The following is a 22,016-nucleotide window of genomic DNA, read 5'->3' as shown; positions in this document are numbered from 1 at the left end:
TCAGGGTCCCTTACATGTGGCCCTGAGTGAACTATACATGGCTCCTAAAGCTAAGGATGAACAAGACAAGATGGTTAGGATAGCGGCATACCTGTACCTATATATGAGAGACATGCAGGATAAATGTACTGAAAGCCAAGATCTGGCGAATAAGCGACAGATGGCGTTAGAGAAAGTCCAATCTGACCTGGTCTCTTCTGAGCAGAGGCTGCAGGGGAGCCAGGAGTCAGAAAATGAGAGTAGACAGCACATCATTAAAATAAAGAGGGATATGGACATCCTGCAACAGGAAAAGGCTGACCAGGATACCAGATTTCTGGCCTTGCAGAAGGAGTACCAAGAAGGTTTGGACTCCCTGCTGCAGAGCCAGAAAAAGCTGGAGCATCAATTAGACTTTAACAGGGCATGCACAGAGCAGGTAGCCACCCTGCAAAGTCATCTAGATAGAGTGAAGGCAGAGAGCAATAAACTGATTCTGAAAGACCTGGATACCCAGGCAGAGTTTGATGAAGAACGCCAGAGAGCTGGTGCCTTTCAAAGGCAGAGGGACGACCTGGCGGCACAAATGCAGGCTCTTAGCCAGGAAAGAGACGCCTTAGGCCAGGAAGTCTGCCATTTAAAAAGAAAAACAGAAGAAAATCACCTGGCCCACCAGGGATTGGGTGACCTCCAAAAAGAACACCAGGACTGGCTAGAGCACACCAGGAGGGTGGAGGAGGCTCTGGCAAGACAGGAGCAGGCCAATAGGGACACAGCTCAGGAGGTAACCCTCCTGCAGCAAAGACTGGCCCAGTGCTCCAGGACCAATCAGGAAACACAGAGAGAGAATGAGGCTCTCTGCCAGCACAATGATAGGCTCCAACAACAGGTAGCGATGCAGGAGAGACTGATAGAGTCTAGTAAGGCCTTAACTGAGGAACTGAAGGCGCAGGCTCTTGCATTGCAACAGGGAGCAGGGGCGGATAGAGACCAAGTTCGCTGGGAAAGGGAAACTCCTGAGCCTAACCTCAGGAGCCCTAGTACCAGAGGCCTTTATCTCTCTCAGTCCCTGGACTCTGCCACCCCCATGTCCCCTGGCGCACATGAGCACAGGGACACAGGGATGGCAGATTACTATCCAGCCAGAAGCATGGGGCTCATAGGCCAGTACCACCCAGGAATGGAGGGGCGGGCATCCGGGTATGGGCACCCAAGCACAGTGCAATCTAGTGGGGAACCCCAGGAGAGTAGGCCCATTAAGGGCATCCTGAAAACCTCTGCCCAGTTAGGTCAGTGGGGGGGGGGGTACCCATCAAATCCTGGCAGCAAGGAGGGATCTGAAGACTCCTCTGAGCGGTACAGGACACAAGAGACCAGGTCCCCACATTCTGCCAGCCATTCCCAGGCTCGCAGAATCCGGGAAAACCTGGAAGAACAGACGGGAACCTCTGGGAGCAGTGCCTCTGAGTCAGAAGATGAATGGACCAGGGTTACCCGGACCAAAAGGGCCAATAAGACAAAAAGGGCCTTGCTTAAGCACCCCTTAAAGCAGATTAAGGCAATCAGGACCGTCATCACGCCGTATCATAAGAATGCCAAGTATTCTGTTTGGGAGCACTTAGAGTTGTTTGAGCAAATGATGGAGACTTTCCATTTGAAGGACAGCCAAAGCTGTATCCAATATGTAAAGTGGACATTCTCCGCAGAGTACTCCAGTTTCTTTGCAGGGCTGGAGGACCAAAATCATTCCAGGTGGTCCACCTATAGGGCGGCCATATTGAAACATTTTTCTGTTCACAGAAATCCTCAAGAGGCTCGCAAGGCAGCCTACAATTTACAATGTTGGGAGGATCAGGCCCCACAAGAATTTGTGCAGGAGTTAAAGCTTGCTTTTGCACAGACCACAAGAAGGGTGCGCACGGATAGCAGAGAATTTATTAATACGTTTTTCCATGCCTTGCCCAAATACATAATGACCCAGCTCGTGAGGGATTTTCACGAGAAAAGATCTTTAGACTGGGTCATTGAACAGGCGACCCGGATCTATGAGGTGCAGAAGCCAATAGAAAATAAAAATAATGCGCCCAAAAACCCCAAAGTCAACAACACCCCTGCTGCTGTCAAGGTGGCAGAGGTAAAGGTCACCCCCGTTTTAGAGTTGGAGATGGGGGGGCCTAAAAACCTACCTGCACCTAATAATGCTAGGCCCAGAAGGTCCTCGGGCCAGGCACAGACAGGGAGCCAGGGAGGCAGCCCCACAAATGGGGTCCCTCGCTCTCCTGATTATGTAAGCCCCCGTTACAAGGGAAACAGACCCATCCTGGGTTATGTGTGGACTCCTCCAGCCCAAGGGGGGGGATCCAGCCAAGCACCTAACCCAGGGAAATTCCCTCCCAACTTCCCACAGGAGGGCAGAAATTCTCCAAATCCTGGGCAGAACTTTTTCCCCAGGTATCCACCCAATTTCCAGCCCCAAAATCCTCCACCCTTCTTTCCCCAATTCCCTGAGCCCAGACAACCGAATCCGGGAGAGGGGAGGCCAAGGGCGGAGGGGTATTCAAATCTTCCCAACCAGGGGTACTACCAAAGAAGGGATAGCTACCCTTCCCGGGATCAGCCCAGGGGAGAAAACAGGGCCCCGTATCAGCCTGAGCGGGTTTCCCAGTTAGAGCGCCAGGTTCAAAACATGGCGCGGGATCTGGGTCACATACTGAGGGCTCAGCAGAACCCTCAGATGGGCATGCCGGCGCAGCACACACCCAACTCTGGACCTGGTGCTCCAGAACAAAGACGGGGGCAGCACCCCGATAACTCACCGGTTCCCAGGGAGGAGGCACAAAGGGAAGGGGGGTGTAAAGCCTTGGAGGAAGCTTCCTTCCTCATTTGTAAACAGCCCCTGGAAACCCAGGAACCGGAAACAAAATCTCTTGCCCCTGAAAGTCTGCCTCCCAAGGAGCAGAGGGGGGGTAGGAGAAACAAAAGACCCAAACAGACACAGTTTGAGGAGGAGGTACAGATCTTCCAATTTGAGGGAGAGGTATCCTCAGAGGATCCTGGGAAAAGGATCTTCTCCTTCAGAGATGGGGGAACTCCTCCCAAGGAAAAATGGGTCCCAAAAGATTCCAATATAGACTGGGGAGATGTGGAGACAGCTACCGCCGCCCACTATCTTATCCCAGAACCAACAGCAAGAAAATCCCCTGGTTCAAACCCATCCTGATGACTGCCTCCAAAAAGGGGGGGCGGCCCAGAACCGGAGCCAGGGGAACCCACAATGGCTCTGATCTCCAGTTGCCAACTTTTTCTTTCAGATTCCCAAGGCTCTCCACAGAATTCTGCCCAAATCTCTTCGCTAGCAATGTCCAAAACCAGAAAATTAGCCCACCAGTTGTCCAAAAATGTGCATTATCTGTGCCCCCTTGAGGAGAAGGAGGGAAGATACTATGCCCCGGTACAAGTACAGGGGCAGGGTACAATTTTGGCGCTGGTGGACATGGGATCTCAAGCTACCCTTCTGTCCAGAAGGGCCTTTGACGAACTGAATGCAGGAAGGGGAGGGAATTACCAAATTCCTCTCACCTCACTTCCTGGACAACTCCAGAACTTTGACGGGAAGGAAATTCCCGTTGAGGGGACTGCAGATTTGGACATTAAAATTGGGCGACACAAGTTGAAACATCCGGTCATAGTTGTGACTCCAGGGGGCACCCCTTGTTTACTAGGGAATGACCTCCTCAGAAGGTTGTCACCCCTAATAGATTGTGTAAACAAGGTCCTCTGGACCCAGACTAGCCGACCAATAAAATTAAAACAGAGTGTCAACCATGTTAGTTTAAACGGCACCTGCCACATGGTTGAACAAAAATCTGACCAAGTAGAATTTCACTTCCAGAATAACCAGATTCCAGACGTGACAGTAATAGCAGTAGGACAACAGACTGGTGATGGAGGGTCCTCTCTATTTCTGAAAATCAACCTTCCTTCCAGTCTAAAGTGGTACTCCACGCTGGAAGGAAACACTCTGAGATTCTATACTAATCCACAATCAGAAACTCCCACTCCTATAGTCCAGAAAGATGTGAAATCATCTCAGAGCCTGACTGATATTCAGCAAATTGGAGAGCAGTTGTTCATCCCTGTCCAGTTAAATGATGGGAAGGACTCTGTTCTCGCTCGAGTGTGTGTGAACAACGCTAAGAGCTTCATCAGCGAAGCCATGTTCCGCCAACTCCCAAAAGATCCAGCCATTCCCACATTCAAACTGATAGACAAATGGGAAATGGACCTGGAAGCGCCTAATTCCAAACATCTCCTGCCAAGCAGGTGTATGCTCAAAATCTCCATTGGCAACAAGAGCATAGTCCATAATTGTTGGGTCGTGCGAGACGTCCCTGCCGCCTTTTACTTAGGCAGTGACATTCTCAATCGCTTTGCCATTAGTTTGGACCTAATAAACTTCAAAGCTTGGTCCCGATTAACGGATAATCGCATGGGCTTTGATGATCCAGAAAAAGCATTTAGGTCAGCTCAATTGCTACCTTATGCAGTTGAAATTCAGATTAAAGAGGAAGTCACCATCCCAGAAAGGACCCGACAATTCTCCCTGGAAGTGAAAGTTAAAAGGGGACAAGTGTTAGCAGAGTGTTTGGTGCCTGTGCCTGGAAGCTACCCTGCTGGACCTGAGTATCTTTTCTCTTTTCACTGCCTGGAGGTGGTGCCTGAACATAAGCTCACTCTAGACGCGGAGCGTCCGCGGAGTGTTAGCAGAGTGTTTGGTGCCTGTGCCTGGAAGCTACCCTGCTGGACCTGAGTATCTTTTCTCTTTTCACTGCCTGGAGGTGGTGCCTGAACATAAGCTCACTCTAGACGCGGAGCGTCCGCGGAGTGTTAGCAGAGTGTTCGCAGAGTGTTCGCAGAGAGGGCGCAGAAGGCGACATGGATATAAGACAAACAGCGTTAAACCACCCAAAGAAACAAGCACCTCATACACGGAGCCGCTCAAAAATGACCGATGCCTTGTATGAAGTAGATGAGGCGCCTTACCCTGTGCCTTCTGATGAAACGCAGATGGTCAAAAACAACACTCGGAATGAACATGTCACTGGCTTCGGCATGCCAATATGCAATGGACCCCAACGCGTCAGCGTTGAACACAACAGAGAGCCAGAGGATACTATCTCCGCCCCCGCAGCTGGCCTGTCAGAAACAGGTGCCCTGCGGCTGGCGGCTTCTCCCAATACGGAAACTGCGGTCAATGGATCAAAAGGTACGTGCCAAACAACCTGTTCCCCAGTTTCGAAAAACTTTAAGGCCTCCTCCCTTACGAGGTGCCTCCCCTCACCAGCGGCTGCCGTGCGGCTCGTTGAGTCTGGAGTGGCTTCGTTGGCCCTCTGCTCCGGCCGCTCGCTGCGGGGGGCGGGTGGAGGTGCCTCTGGGAGTGCGGCCGGTGTGTCGGGGGGTTTTCTGGAGCCGGTGAGCGGGCCTCCCCTGCCGGGGGTTTGTGGGGAGTACGTCCTCAAGACCCTTGGTGCTAGGGTAGCTGTGTGCGCTCAGACAGGAAGGTCGAATGACCGCCCCCCGATCACTGGTGGTGGCGGTGCGGTGGGGAGAGAGGGAGTGGGCGTGGCCAGAAGGGCTGTGTGTTTGGACGATACACCTACTGACTCGCGGATCGGAGATACGGCCCCAACAGTGTCGCAAATGAAAGAGGACAGGATTCAAACCTTCGTAGGAGTCGAAGAGACAGAGAGCGCGGGAAAATTTGTTTTCTGCGCACCACGTGAAGAAGCCTTTTTCACGTTTCCACAAACACAGCTAAATAAAGGAACTGAAGAGTTATGTGAAAGCCCAACTTCTCCTGCATATGTGGATGCCATGGGAGACCTCTGGAACGACAATGAACTTTCCCCGAACCCCCGTTCTTCCACTAAAAAGCAAAGTCTGGCTCTCTCTCAAAAAGTCCACGCCCCCCTGACCTTGGAAGAGCCCCCGATTCAAAAAGGACAAAACCAAAACTGCAGTTTAAAGCAACCAGCAAAATCAACCATGTGCAAAAGCATTAAATCAACAAGCCCACCAGCCGCAAAAAAGGACTTACTCAGAGCAAATAAAAGCCATACTCAAAATTTTACTCAAAAGAGCAAAGCAAGAGCAAATTCTCTCACGGACATAAAATCAATTAGATGGCACTTTAATAAAAAAGACCTCGGAACAGCAACAAAAGTAGCCTCCGGTATCAACGGAGAACAATGTTCAATGACAGCTGCACTAGAAGTCACTGATCAAGAATTACTTCAAGCGTCTGGAACCGGAGAACCAGTTGCAAGCGTAACGAACCAGACATTAGCAAAAGATGGAGACCGGAGGAGTCTTCTTTCAGAGAATCACAGTCCATGCAATCCTGCTCGCATAGAGCTACCGCAAACTGTAGCTGGTCCAGTCCCCAGCCAAGACTGCTCCTCGAAGCCACAAGATGCACAAAATGGACAAACATCAATCATTTCAATTACAGAAGCTGAGGCCCTGGCGGTGTTTACCAGCCCAACAAAAACCTCAACTCCTCACCCAAATAGATCGAAACGAGGTTTGGGAGAAGAAGTAATAACTCCAGCTAACTTCAAAACAGCCCCAGAAATAAAATCTAAATCTGTATTGCCGCAGCCAAGCCAAATGAAAGAGTTCTACAACGAATTGCTGTTCTCAGCTACAGCAAATATCAGTTTGCAGAAACAAGCAGGACAAACGAAAAGAAAGGACAGTGACATCGAGCCAACCACAATTGAAAGTACAGATGACGAAAACGAGATTCCGCCTGCTAAAGTATCTTCAAAGCGCTGTCAGGCAGAGATTGCCTATGACAAAATTGCACCAGCAATATTAAAAGCTAATGCAGAAGCCTGCGCTAACATGCAAGCTGCAGTGGGATCTATGATGACAATAACCATGGCACCGTTCCTCAAATTATACGAAGTACTTTATGAAAACTACAAGGATCAATCAACTCTTTTGGCTCTAATTCAACCCAAATTAATATACATAGAATCGTATATTACGACTATTAAAGAAAAGAGAGCAAGAGAGGAAGAAACAGAACATGTCATTTTCAAAACTCTCATCGATCTGATGAAAGATGCCAGAGAAGACAAGAAGGCGTTTCTCCACTGTTTCAGTGATACAATAACAATGATGAAACCGGATGTACTCAGGTATCAAGGCCAAACTATGGAAAAATATACGTCCACAGAAAACACATGGAGTTGTGCGAACGAAATTGATAATATGTCAGATAAAACAGCGGTTATTGACAGTCATCCAGAACTGGTGAGGCCGGAGTCATCAATGGGACAACAAAACACCACCTGTAAAGAAAGACCCGTGAATGCCCCAGCAACTGGTCCTGCTGCACAATCGGACATACAGGATTTGATAATAAATCCATTGACAGGCCATGTTGACAACTGTCCTAAGGTAGATAAAAATAAAGCCCTATTTCCTTTATTTGCCATAGAAAGTCCACTTGCAACAAAGGAAAAGGAAACGGGTGGCCAACCCAAACAAACTGCTGTGAAAATCTCCAAAAAAAAGGAAATTGCTTTGGGGAAAACAGCTAAGAAGTTAAAAAATCTTCCACTGCCAAAACACACCTCGGCAGAAGGAACCCGTTACTTCATTCGTAATTTGAAACCTATTGGAACCTTGCCGCATAATGTTGAAAGAAGTTTTCAACTAAACGGCTCACAAAAATGCCAAAACTATAAAAATCGAGAATTCGTTCCAAAACCGATAACTGTAGATACAGAGGAAGACGAATCAAATACTAGCGAAGACATAGATGCCCTCCTGCAACTCTCGGTCCACGAGTGCGACAGATCTGTAGACTCTGCCAGTCAAGAAGACCTAGTGAACGCCGACCAACAGGACGACGAGAACGAGGAACTAAATCACAGCGAGACCCAATCACCAATATTCAAAACCTTACAGGAAAAAAGAGATTTGCTGGAACGCAAAAGCATAAACGAAATGAGACAAAAACAATTATTGGACGCTATGTTGGACCATTCAAATCAGGAGAACCAGAAAAAGAAAGATCTGCCTCGACGAGAAACCATAAGGAAAGAAACAAAAAAACAATCTGATCGACTCGTGCGGAATGCGTCCACGGAAAAGCGAGCTAAAAAGGAGGAGAAAGGCCATATAATCATAGTCGAACGAGTGTTGAAAGCTAGAGATGGTCTGATCTTAAATAGATCAAATCTTATGAGACTTTTGCATAACGTACCACAACTACGAGTCATTGAGCCTAAAGACATCAAGATAGTGGCTTTTCCTAAAGAAGACGAAACCGATCGAATTTGCCTCCATCTGTTTTCAAAAGCAATCATGAATCTTATTTGGTTAGCTGCCGATGCACTCAGATCCCTTGGCTTTGACATCAAATCGGTTGAATCTAAAAACCAAGACCAAGGATTAAATCAGTTGCATAATTTGCCACGGTCCCCGAGCCACTCTCCATCAAGGGCCGCCCTGACAACAGACGATTTGAATGCAAAACCAATAAGGTTCTCTCCAACAATTTTGCGAGGACCCACCGCTCTCAGAATGAGAATAAAAGGAAACGTAGGATGCAAGGCGTTGTGTCCTTTAGCTGGTAGCGAAGCAGCTCTTGTGACAAAAATCGACACAACTAAACCTTGGAATTGGCTCGCTGGAACATTATCTACAAAAAACAACCTTTAGATCGACTGCGGAGACGTCTCAAATAACCTGCGAATAGTGTCATGGAATACTCGTGGGCATCGACATCTGCTAGATCATCTGAATAAGGAATTACAAGCGTCAGACATTATTTGTATCCAAGAATGCTGGCTTTTAGAACCCCCAGTCATGGGGGGGTCCACATGTTTGCTTAACAAAGGATATAAAGGTCTGAAAGGGAGACCTTCCGCAGGACTGTTGACAGTGATAAAAAACGAATACAAAGGAAATATATTCCGGGTTATGACTCCCTCACCACTTATACAAATAACCATAATTCAAGAGTATAACGGAGGCTTTCATCAATCCAAGAAGCATTATCAAATTATTATTAATCTTTACTGGAATCCTAAAGCTAAGGATGGAGAGAAGTTCCTAGGAACTGTGCTTCAACACATTGACGAACTGAGAGCCGAATTTGAGAAACCCACATTAATCATTTGTGGTGATCTCAATATAGACTGTATAAAGAAGTCTCATGTTGAACAAAGAGGAGTCTCACAACAGAGAGCAACGCGTATGAAAAGATGGTTAGCGGAGATGAATAGTCGAGACCTCTTGCAGGTAAATGGAAATGTGAACGGCGACCGACAAGGAGCAGTCACATGGGCTTCATATAATCAAAACGCAACCCTTGACTATTTCTTTGTAGATAGAGAAACGTTCAAAACAATCTCTTCGCTGAATATAATTCCAACAAGCAAAAGCGACCACAAAATACTTCTCCTTACGTGTGTATCTACAATCAAACCACAGGAAAGTGCATCGGCCTACCAAAAAAACTGGCCTTACAAGGTTGAAACGAACAATGGCCTTAACAGATTACGAATAGCACCAAAAATGACATCGAAGCTCAAAAAAACCATAGAACGCTGGAAACTAACAACTAACATGGGAGTTGAATACGAAACATGTCTTTCCACCTTCAGAGTAAAATCGGGCCACAAGATACAGCGAAAAATTCCTCGACTGCATAAATATAACTCTGAACTGGCTGAAAGAAAATCAAAGCTAGCAATAAAGATAAGAGCTCTAAACAAACTGAACACCGAGGGGGCATGTGAAGAAAGGGCAATGTTAAAAAAAGCCTACCGGAATTGGGCCAAATCTCACAGGGCCTTACTGTTTCAAAGAGACTCTGAAGAGATGCTGTCTGCTACCGCCAATAAAAACGCTAAATTCATGTGGGCCCTAATGAATCAAACAAGCGTACCACAAGGAATAGAACAGATAAACCCGATTCACGAAGGAAAATGGATCCAATATTTCCAAAAAGCGTATAGCCAAGAGATGCTAGAAGAGGCTCAGACGCAAATAATCACGGACAAGACTCCTTGGAACATTCCATTCGAGAAATCGGAAATCATTGTACTAATCAACAAGGCAAGCAGTTCGCGGGCACCTGGGCCCGATGGCCTAACAAACGCCATATTAAAACAATCACCTGAAGTGTGGGCCGACATGTGCTACGTACTGTTTGAATGAATCATCAAAACTAAACAAATACCGGAATCTTGGACTAAAGCGATTATTATTCCCATTCACAAAAAGGGAGATAGATGCAAGCCTGAGAATTATCGTCCAATATCTTTGTTGGACGTAATAGGCAAAATATTTGCAGGTATCCTCTTAAAGAGATTAAAGGAATGGATCATAGACTCAAGAAACTACGACCATCGGCAGACAGGGTTCGTTGAAAAAGTTGACTGCGGGTTAAATCTGCTCATACTCAACCTATTAAAGGCTAAAATCATCTGCGAAAAACAGAAACTTTACCTGGCGTGCATAGACATGGCTGCCGCTTTTGATAAAGTGGATAGACAAATCCTGTGGAAAAAGCTAAAGCAAAGGGGATGTCCTGAAGATCTCGTGGCCGCTATTAAAGCCATGCATACTGACACATGTATCCAAGTAAGGTTAAACCAAAAAGGTAACCTAACCAAACCGATCCCGACAACAAGAGGCCTAAAGCAAGGGTGCCCTATGGCAGCGATCCTTTATAACTTTTACATTCTGGAGATAAAGGACCGGCTTGTCATACCGAGAGGCTGTTCGCCTAAAATAGGCACCTTAGCAGTGGGCCATCTGTTGTACGCAGATGATTTGATCATCATAGATAAGACCCCAATCGGTTTGCAGAAAAAACTGGAAGCCCTAGAAACATATGTCAAAGAAAATAATCAAGAAATAAATCCTGAAAAATCTGAAATCCTAATAATGAAAACATCAAGAGCCAGAGAGAAAAAGTCTTTCAAATGGTATGTCGGGAATAAAGTTATTCCAATAACAACGAGCGCAAAATATCTGGGAGCAATAATAAGTGCAGACTGGAATGACCGACCGTGGATAGAGCACATAATGCGTAAAATGAGTCAACTAACGGCACAAGCGCTTATATTGAAACAAAAATTCGGAAAGTTTTCGATCCAACCAACAGTTGACTTTTATAACACAAAAGTTATTCCGTCTGTTGCTTATGCCGGAGACACAGCACTCAGAATACCATCAGAATTTTGGGGTAAGGTCAAAGCTACATTTTGGAGAAGACTAATGAGACTACCTCAATGTGTCCCAATGATTATAATACGACATGAACTGGGCTTGTATTCCTTGCAGGCCACAATTATATGGAAAGCCCTATTAACATTCAGAAAGACACTAATCAAAGACTGTCCACCTCAATATGAAATCTTAAAGAACGAAAACATAAAAGCGCAATTCTGGCCACTGTCTAGTTGGAAAGAAAAATGCAAAGATCTCTTACAGAACTTAAATATGCCTGAGGACACACTATGCAATAACCCTAAAAGGGTGAAGATTGCGTTACTGTGTGCTGACTGGGATAAAACAGAAACTGCTCGCGCCAATTCCAAATTTCACACTCTCTCAAACAATCTCAGATCAGTACCAAAAACTCTACCTAGCTATCTGAAAAAGAGTGGGAATCCTATTCATCGGGATCTAATCTTACGATTTAGATTAAATATCCTAAGAACAAAAACAAATTTGAAAAAATACGGCACAGTACGTGATAACATGTGCCGGCTCTGTGAGCAGGAAGTGGAAACTCTAAAACACTTAATAATGTTTTGTCCTGAACTAAGATTAGCAAGAGATTTATTCCTACACCCAGCATTAACTCCGACGTGCGGGGTGGATTCTGATTTATGGTGGGAAACTTTGTACGTTAACCCTAATCAGAAAACCACGAGAGCTCTTGGAATTTTTCTCCAAACGATGATGGTCAAATTGGAAAACAAACAGGAATTACACAGTGAAATAGAAAAGGATCTCATGACGAAGGAAAAAGCATAACCTTTGATATATGTCTATACTTAGGCCAAACCAAAGAGGACTTGAATAAACAATTAAAAAGTGGCAAGTATGGGAGGAAATGCCATAGAAATATAAGGAAGACTTCAATATATGGTTTGGCTTTGTAAGTGAGCGAAACAAGCAAAAGTTTGTATTTATTTACTCTATATGCTTAATAAAAAAAAAAAAAAAAAAAAAAAAAAAAAAGGGGACAAGAGTTGAAAAACCCTGATGCTTACATACATCTAAATGCTTCTCTCCAACAGCAAGGGTTGGGGGTAAACCCAACTCCATTAGTCAACATAGAACATGACACCATTCTAATAGAGGTGGATAACAGTGACTTAAAGAGTAGTACTCTAGCCGCAGGCACCATTATTGGAATGGCGGTTGATGACCGACATTTTTCCATAGATTTAGGTAATGAACTGTTAGGGCCAATCCCCAAGGACTGCTTTGGCAGTGACAGTGACGACAATACAACACCAGACAGGATTTTTACCCAGCATGGGGGGAACTTCCTGGTGTACACTTCTTGCCCTTATGGTAAGGAAGATGTGACTTGTGACTGCAGGAGGGATGAGGTGATTTTCCAAGTCCATGAGGGCTGCCTTTCCCACCTGAAGCCTCCAGTCCAAATCAGCACTCTGACCAGGGACTTCTCCACCCAGCTGGAGGAGGCTGCGGAGATAGCCAAACCAGAAGTCTTTCCAGGCTTCAGGCAGATGGTGGAAGAGAGAGTCAACCTAGCTGATGCCTGTGTGACTCTGGAACAAAAGCAAAAGTTGAAACAAGTTTTCTTGGATTTCCAAGATCTCTTTGCGGTAGACTCATATGACTGTGGTCGCACTGACATCCACACGACAACAATCCCCACGGACCCTGGCATGACTCCAGTGTTTGTGAAGCAATATCGTTTGCCCCTCGCATCCATGGAGTCCCTTACTGAAATAATTAAGAACCTTGAGTCCAGGGGAATAATCCGTCCAGTCCACAGCACCTTCAATAATCCGGTGCTGGGAATATTGAAGCCAAACGGCCAGTGGAGACTCTGTGCCGACCTCAGGGAGCTCAACAAACGGGTCCATACTTCCCGATGGCCTCTTCCCTACATTGACCAAGGGCTGGCCCAGATCCAGGGGTCACAGGTATTCACTGCAATAGACCTGACCAATGGATACTGGACTGTGCCTGTCAGTAGGGAGGACCAATACAAGCTGGCTTTTACCTTTGGGGGCCAGCAGTATACATGGACCCGGACTCCCTTCGGATACCTCAACTCCGGCAATGAATTCAACATTTTCCTACATAAGGCCATGCCCGACCTGGGTGCGAGGGGTAACCTGGCTTATGTAGATGATGTCCTCATCAAAAGTTTATCTGTTGAGGAACACATAGCGGAGATCCGTTATGTTCTGACGCAGTTGAGGGCCGCCGGAGCAAAACTTTCCTTTCAGAAAGCACAGTGGTGTAGAACCCGTGTTAATTTCTTGGGGCATGAGATTACTCCTCAGGGTCTCTGTCCCCAGGAAAAGAAAGTGGAAGCACTTCAGAAACTGAAAGACCCCACAACTCTGCGGGAACTAAGGAGCCTCCTTGGACTGACGAATTACACCAGAAAGTTCATTGAGGGCTACGCAGAGATCACCAGACCCCTGATTCATCTCCTGAAGGGGGGGGTCAAGTGGGAATGGGGTCCAGAACTACTGAGGCAGTAAGACAACTCAAAAGAAGCCTCTCACAAGCGCCTTGCCTAGCTTACCCTGTCAGAAACAAGGAGTTCTTCCTGGAGACGGGGTTCTCTAATACGTGCTTGACGGCGGTATTATACCAAAAGCATGACAAGGTCAATAAAGTAATCTCCTATGCGAGCAAAACTTTATCCTCTGTGGAGGAAAAATTCAACCATTGTGAGAAGGCACTCCTGGCAATGGTGTGGGCATTGAAGAATTACCGCCCGTTTATCCAGGGGGAACACATCATAGTGGAGACTCCACACCAGCCTCTGCAATATCTCCAAAGTGATAGAATCCGGGCCGGAAATGTGAGTAATTCCCGAATTACTTCCTGGATTCTGTCAATGCAAGGCTTTCCTGTGGAGGTCAGATATGGCCAAAACAAGAAGAGTCCCCTCGCGCAAGGTCTGGCTGACTTGCATGATTGTGCCAGAGAAAACTGTCTCGAGGACGAAAGTCTAAAAATCAAGGACAACACGGAGGCATACCTTAATTCCCCACACAAAGTCTTTGAAGAGGACAAGTGTGAGGGAATGCCCACTGTCTATGTGGATGGATGCTCGTACCATGTTGACAACAACGGGGAGAAAGAACTGGTGGCCGGCGTAGGGAATGCATGGGTGAATGAGTCCCCAGAACCCTCCGCTGGATACAAAATTGGTCCCCGAAGTAGTCAGGTGGCAGAATTGATGGCTGTGCATCAGGCCATCCTCACTGCTGTCTAGCATCAACTCCACGAACTGGTCATAATCACAGATTCGGATTATGTACGGAACGGGTTCGTGGAGCACCTGGTTAATTGGAAAACCAGAGGCATGTTATGTGCTAACAACAAACCCTTGAAACATGGGAAGTTGATCCAAAACATTGATGATCTGGTCACCTCGAATGAGATGACCATCTATTGGAAAAAGATCAAGGGTCATTCCAAAGTAGAGGGACCAGACAAAACTGGAAATGACTTAGCTGATCAGCTGGCCAAAACCGGGGCCATCCAAGGGGATCTAATTGAGATTGAGTCCCTGTTGGGGGAAATCCAGGTCACTGCTATCACTAGGTCCCAGACAAATGCTCACAACGACCTTTCAATTGCACAATGGAGTAAGGAGACCCCTGATGCTGATTTGATTACAGCTCAGAAGGGGGATCCAATAATTGGTAAATTTTACCAGCACATTGAGGACCCTGAGAACTTTCCCCTGACGGATACCGATTACATTGGGAAAGAGGACCTAAGAGTGTTGATGAAATGTCCAAAAATGTTCCGAATCCAAGACGGTTTGCTGGTAAGGAAATCCAAAACTGGCCACGATCAGTGGGTGGTTCCTACCTCATTCCGAAGCCTGATGTTAAGTCACGCCCATGATGCGGCCACCGCCGGTCATAGGGGGTTTCACACAACATTGGAAATCTTAAGAGAGGTTGCATACTGGCCACACATGGGGCAGGACCTCGACCAATACTTGAAGGGGTGTCTTGTGTGTGCACAATTTCATCCATCATCCCTCACGCACCGTGCGCCTCTCCAAAAGAGGGGGATGACACTGCCATGGTCAGATTTACAAATCGACTTTGTAGGCCCCGTGATTCGCTCTGCTAGGGGGAATAAGTACATGTTGACCGTCACATGCTTGTTCACCAAGTGGGTGGAATGTCTCCCAGCCCCAAACTGCAAGGCAGAAACTGCAGCTGCCTTGATGATTAACCACATCTTTTCCCGTTTCGGTCTACCTCAAAGGATTGAGTCAGACAGAGGTAGCCACTTCACCAGTGAAGTGATGACAAAGATGTGGGAGATACTGGGGGTCAAAAGGAAGTTACATATTGCTTACAGGCCAGCTTCTTCTGGGGGAGTAGAGAGATATAACCGAACCATTGTGAGCATATTAAAAAAGTTTGTGGCAGATTCTGGGCCAAGTTGGGATATCCGATTACCTCTGGTCCTAATGGCCATCAGATCTACCCCTTCATCTGCAACCAAAATGTCACCATTTGAGTTGATGACTGGGCGCAAGATGGTGCTTCCGCAGCATTTGCTCTATAGGACCCAAGAGCAGACACTGATAAATGCCTCCACTACTCATGAGTATGTGGAGAATTTAAGGAAACACCTCCAACATGCTTTTGCTTACGCTCAGCGGAATCTAGAAAGATCAGCTGATAGCATGAAGACCCACTATGACCTGAAGACTTCCAGGAAGGAATATCAGGTGGGGGACCGGGTCTATCTATACAACTTCCAAAGAAACCAGGCAAAACAGCGGAAATTCTTACCTACATGGAAGGGACCCTTTGAGATCATCGACAAGATCTCCCCTGTGGCCTACAAAATCCACATCCCCAAAGGTCATTTGGCAGAGGGGGAAGACAAGTGGGTCCACATGAACCAGTTGAAATGTTGCCATCCCAGGCACACTCTGCAACAACTGGAGGAATCCTCTGGAATCCTAGCGGGTACTGTCTCAGATTAATTCAGTTCTAACCATAAAACATACCACATCTAGTCTCTAAAATTTTGTGATTTGCATGAAACTGTCTTAGTTATACTGTTTTTTTTTTTTTCAAAATAAGAATGTAATGTTTCGTTATGATGAAATGCATATGCTGCCCCACTATCTCAACAGTGGTGGAAAAACGTCTATGAATAGGTATTGCCGCTCTTCCTTTGTCGTCCTAGGAGAAAGAAAACCGGGAGACGGGCCAAGGAGGACGATCCGGAGACCGGGAACAGAGTCGCAACGGGCCCAGAGTACCGCCCAATATTCCCATCAGGACCGGCGAGGAGAACCGATCGATCCGACCGGATGGAGAAAAAGATGCTGAACTGTGCCATCTATTGGAAGAAGATGAGGAAACATCCCAGGTCTTGCGAGTTCCATTAGTGAAATAGAATGGCCATCGCAAGAGGGGGGCTTGTGGGATGTTTTATCCACGCATCCAAGCCCTACCTCAAAACTGTGCAGTACTGACATGGAAAACATCATGATGGCCAGAGCTTCCCAGAAAATGCACAGGGCAATGCATGAAGAATAGGCTGCCACTCATTTTTGCCGATGTTATGGGCACAGAAGGACACTGCCTAAAACCACCATTGGACTACCCACACAGTAGTCTGAAACCATTGGGAATGGCAATGCTGATTGCCAAAAGCAAACCCATAACTGTTGGGAATTCATTTTCTTAAATCCCAAAAAGGGGTGCAGTACCAGTACTCACCACTATCCAAAAGCCGGCGTTTTAAAACAACACCAGATTTTACTTTTTGTAGAAAACTGAATAAATGAACCCAAAACATGCCAAAGAAAGACTTACTGAGAGGTGGATACAATGTAAAGTTATATTCTGAAGTGACATGTTATTGAAGGTTTATAACAAGACTGGCTGAGCTGTGGATTTCAGCAGTTTAAGTAAATTTGGACTGAAAGACACTAAAAATCTAAATGTTTAAATTGACTGAGTGACCTACTTTTGAGTGTCACATAGGCTGCAATTGTTTAAATGTCATAGTTTTAAACTTAGAATCAGCATTCTAGCTGCATATGTAAAAATGTTTAGTTTTATTTGAATGCAGAAAAACTGGGGAACAGAAATGACATGTAGCTAAAAACTGGCTTAAAGAGATTCCAATTCTGCCTGGCAACTACCCCCCATCAGGAGTGAAACTTGAGTCACAGCTGTGTTCCCAGGCCTATCTGCCTTTTGCTGGCCACACTAAGGATATGCCATCTTTCTGATAATTGAATTAAGGGGAGCCCCCACAGAATACAGGAGCTCTGAACAAAGCCCTGTCCTGACTCAGGCAAATGTTTTATTGGCGGGAGTCGTGAATGGAGCTTCCTCCTGGAAGGACAGGGGAGGGGCACTGCCTGTGAGAGCAAGCTGGCTTGGCAGAACTGGAAAAACCAGAAATTCAACCTTGTGCTGGGGGGAAACCACACCCCTTTGGGGCCAGAACATAACTCTAAAAAGATGAATAACTCATAGTACGGACTTGTGAAAATTATTTAAATGACACCATAATTATTGTGATTTTTCTGCCCACATTTTAAGACGTGTTAGGACCCGGTGGTATGTTCAGGGGGGTTTTAGCGGAAAAGAGGATATTACTCAAAATGTGTGCATGTGAAAAATCTGACACTTCATCAACTAATGTCCATACTCCTTGCGCACATGTGTGTAAATTTGGGGTAATGTCCGGTATTGCAAACCAGTTAAAAAGTGCAAAATATTGCCATTTCTGAATGCAAGCCCCCAGGAAGAGCAGGGTTTGAACAGGGGATACCTCCTGTGATATGTGAGGGGTGCATGTAATTTTAAACAAATGTGTACCTGTGCAAATATGTTTTTTGAGCAAATATAGATTGTGTGTAAAGTTGACAGGGGTGGGTTCTCTGTATCATAAACCAAATCAAAAGGAGGACTATTTTTAGGGTAATGCAACTGTGTGTTGCCCAATTTTGTTTTCACACTAATAATAACACAGTCCTATCGATTGTAAAGAGTTTGTCAAAGAAAAGCCAATATGCCTAATTGCGCTTTCCGAATAGTCTCTTAGTGCACTGATGTTGTGCTAAAAGACACATGCTCCACCACTTTGGCTTTGGCATGTGTTGGCTGCCCCCCAAATGAAGATAAACATTAATTTTATTGGGTTTTCTCTGGGTAGGCAGGTGCAAATGCAAGTTAGTTAAAATTGTGAAGAATTTTCTTCAACAAGGGTCTCTCTTGAGGTAGGTCACCTCAGATTGAGAAGGGGTCCCTGGATGCTTTTAGCAGGGTAGCCTCAAATTGAACGAACAAAGACTGTGCGGTACGTATTCAGCACTAGGTTAGAGTCGTTCTCTTAGCCCAGAAAACCCAATAAGTGATGCTGCACACACACCCATTTTAAAAACAGATAAAAGCAGACAGACAGGACAGATAGGGACCTTCAAATCCATTTGCAGCTGGAAGCTCTGCCGGGAAAATCCATACTTTACCTCCCTCAACCTTCAGAGAGCAGACATAGAGACTTCAAATCTATCAAATTTCCAGAACCAGAGAGAGAGCAGAGCTGACCCAGATCACTGTTAGCAGAACCAGAGACCCAGACCAGACCAGCAGAGTAGAGCTGACCCAGACGCTGTGCGCAGAGACCGTCCGGGGCGAGTGAAGAAAACCTGACCAGATCCGTGGCGAGGCCCATTTAATTCAAGAATATAGTGTACCTAGCAAACTGTGCAGAACCAATCTCTTAGTTAAAATAATATAATTCAATCTATTTTAATCTAAGTAGAACTGCCTCCTAACTGTCACCTGTCATTTGCAAAGCTGTCACCTGTCATTTTCTAGTTGCAAGCTGCACTTGTCTTTTTGAACTTTAAAATTTCAAATCTGAAAAACGACCTTCAATTAATCGCTCATATCTCCGTAACCGTTTGTGCTAGAGACTTGCAGTAACTTTCATCTGGAAGCTGAGATCCTAGGCTGTCCTAGGACCCCACAAGGATAGTGATAGTCCTTGTAGTTCCTCTGTAATCGCACCCGGCGCACCCGCGAATTTTGCCGTGATTTGCAAGTTTCTCCACGTGTAAAAATCTGCTGCTGCTTGCCTTCCGTTAAAGAAAAAATTTGTTTAACCTGCTAGATCCTTGCTAAAGTGAGCCTGGACTAATATTAACTTGATACCACTCACCCTGAACCTCTAGAGGGAATTAAAAGCATTTTAGCATATTCCTCACTTCATTGCCAGCACATATAAAAGCATTTTGGGCCTGTGTTTAAAACTCCGATCTGTAGTCTAAGCTTGCTGGGGTGAACTGAATTACATTTGATTGCATTTCTGAGAACTGTGTGCTTTCCTTCCATTTCCTTGCATTGCATAAAGGGGGGAGGGGATTGCCAGAGAAAAGTGATTACATTGTTTTGTTGAAATCATATTGAGTATTTTCTGTATTGCATTTTCATTCAACATTACATCCATCTGAGCTTATATAAAGCATTCTCTAGCACCTTATTCTTCTGTTCCTATTCACAAGTGTGCTAGTGCCAGACTATCCATTATTGATTACTGATCAGATTAAGTGTGATATTCAATTATTAATTTATTATAAAGCGTGATATATATATATATATATATATTGTTTAATTTATCAAATAAACATTTTAAACTTGCAAAACAGAACTACTTCTTGGCTCAGTGGGGTCAGGAGGATTCCAAGAGAGGGGTGTTATATAGGGGTAGTCTTCCAGAACGCATGAACTGGACATAAAGATATATCAATAAGGGTTTCCATTCAATATCCCAGACTAGGCATTGACTTAGCTGTAGTGTTGAATTGAATCCTCTTACAGTACCAATGGGGTTACTATCGTAAGTCATTGAGTCATGAGTGACATTTTTTTCCAGCACTCTTAGGTGCTGGCCATTGCTGCGTAAAAAAAACAAATGTCATGCTTCTCAACTGTTGCATACTGCACCACCTGTGCAATTATCAGACAAACTTCAGTGTGCTTACTACATAGTAGTGACGTTCTGGTCTTAGTACTTTCCAGTCCTTACTCAGCCCGTTCATTCTTTGTTAACATGTAAAGTAGCAGTGCGGTAAGATTGTTGAAGGCAGACGTCACTTCTCTTGTTGGTGCATTTCGCTATGGTGTACTACCTTGCCTTTGTGCTGTTTGTTTGATATACAGTTTGCAGACCTCCTCTATTTTCCCTTGCACTTCATGCACATGGTGCTGTTTGTATATGTTCATTGGGTTTGGTGAATGGCACCACTAAGCAAAAAAGCCCCTACCTTCCTGAGCAGGTTGGATGCCACCGAAAGTCTGCAACCAGACGCATAGTCTGCGACTGCTGTGCGCATTAACATGGTGCCAGCAGTTTCAGTATGTTCTACAGTACATCTTTACAAACTAAAGGTATCCTGGTAAAAACATATGAAATTCAGTTAAAAAAACATTGTTAAAGGGACACAGTGGTAGCGTGAGTTATGGTTGCTTAGCTCACCATAACTGACGAATTTCTGGGGTTTTCGGTTTTACCTGTAACCATAACGTCCCCGTAACAACGTATTTCCATTGAATTGCATAGGTTTTTACTAGCGCAACTTAACCATAACGTCCCTTTAACAACATTTTTTCACTGAATATTAATAAGTATGATTGCTGTTTGCTGTAGCGACATCTTAGCTACTAATAACTGAGGTGTAGATTCTTTCAACATTAGAACTTGCCATGGGAGCTTCACTGAGATCAGCAGCCCCCAGTTCTTGCTCAGCCGGTTGTTGAAAGGTTGTGTGACCATCAAATAGGATTTTACTGGATAGCCAGGTCTCCTGAAGAGCTATTATCAGAAAATGATCGAATTCTGAGACTAAGCCCTCCTCAGTAAATAAATGATTGTGTCCTCTGGTATTCCATGATAACATTAAATTATCTCAACATTGACCCGTTGAAAAATGCTGCTTAAACGCCACTGGTACCCATTGCCAATACCTTTGTTCCGTTATTGCCTTTACTGTACCATCGCAACCTTGTGCTACATCAGACATGCCTAATAAGAGCTGGATATTCAGTTATGTGGACCCTGATTGTGGCAAATTCGATGTAGTTGTATCACTAGGCTGAGGAATAGTAGGTATTTTGTGAGCTGACACCTGTGACCATGTGGTAATTGACTGTACTCTGGTATCCATGCATTTCAGAGGTTGCTCTCTATTTACATGTGATGACGTTGGTAGGGTTAGCTTCATAGTTAGATTATTCGTCATAGGTCTCGGGGGTATCCAATTCAGGACGTGCTTTGACCAAAGGTGTTTGTACAATCTCACTTGAGTAGCCCAATTGTAGAAAATCAGCTTCAAAACTCGATCAACCAACACAATGTCCCTCGAGATGATAGACCTTAGGGGAACAATCACATGGAAAATACTCAGCACTGCTGATCTATTTAGTGGAGGAACATGGGTCTTCTGAAAAACTTGTTCTAACTGTAACGCTTTTTCAGCATTGCACACCACTACAGATTCCTTATTCGCTACACTGGGGTTATCAACAACAATTTGTTGCCCACTATTACACCCATTTGGATGCCATAGATTAATAAGCAGATTCTGTGATCGAGAGGGTACTGATAGGGCAGCATCAAGCCCCCTTTTTTGACCTGGTCTGATCACATTATCTACTGGGGCTTTAGGGGGCTTGGCAATGGTTTTGGAATTAGATGGGGAGGGCGCTATAATGGGTGTT

Source organism: Ambystoma mexicanum, chromosome 7q (assembly GCF_040938575.1).
Source record: "Ambystoma mexicanum isolate Mex_15411 chromosome 7q, UKY_AmexF1_1, whole genome shotgun sequence".
Classification (NCBI taxonomy): domain Eukaryota; kingdom Metazoa; phylum Chordata; class Amphibia; order Caudata; family Ambystomatidae; genus Ambystoma; species Ambystoma mexicanum.
Note: the sequence above shows the minus strand (reverse complement) of the source record.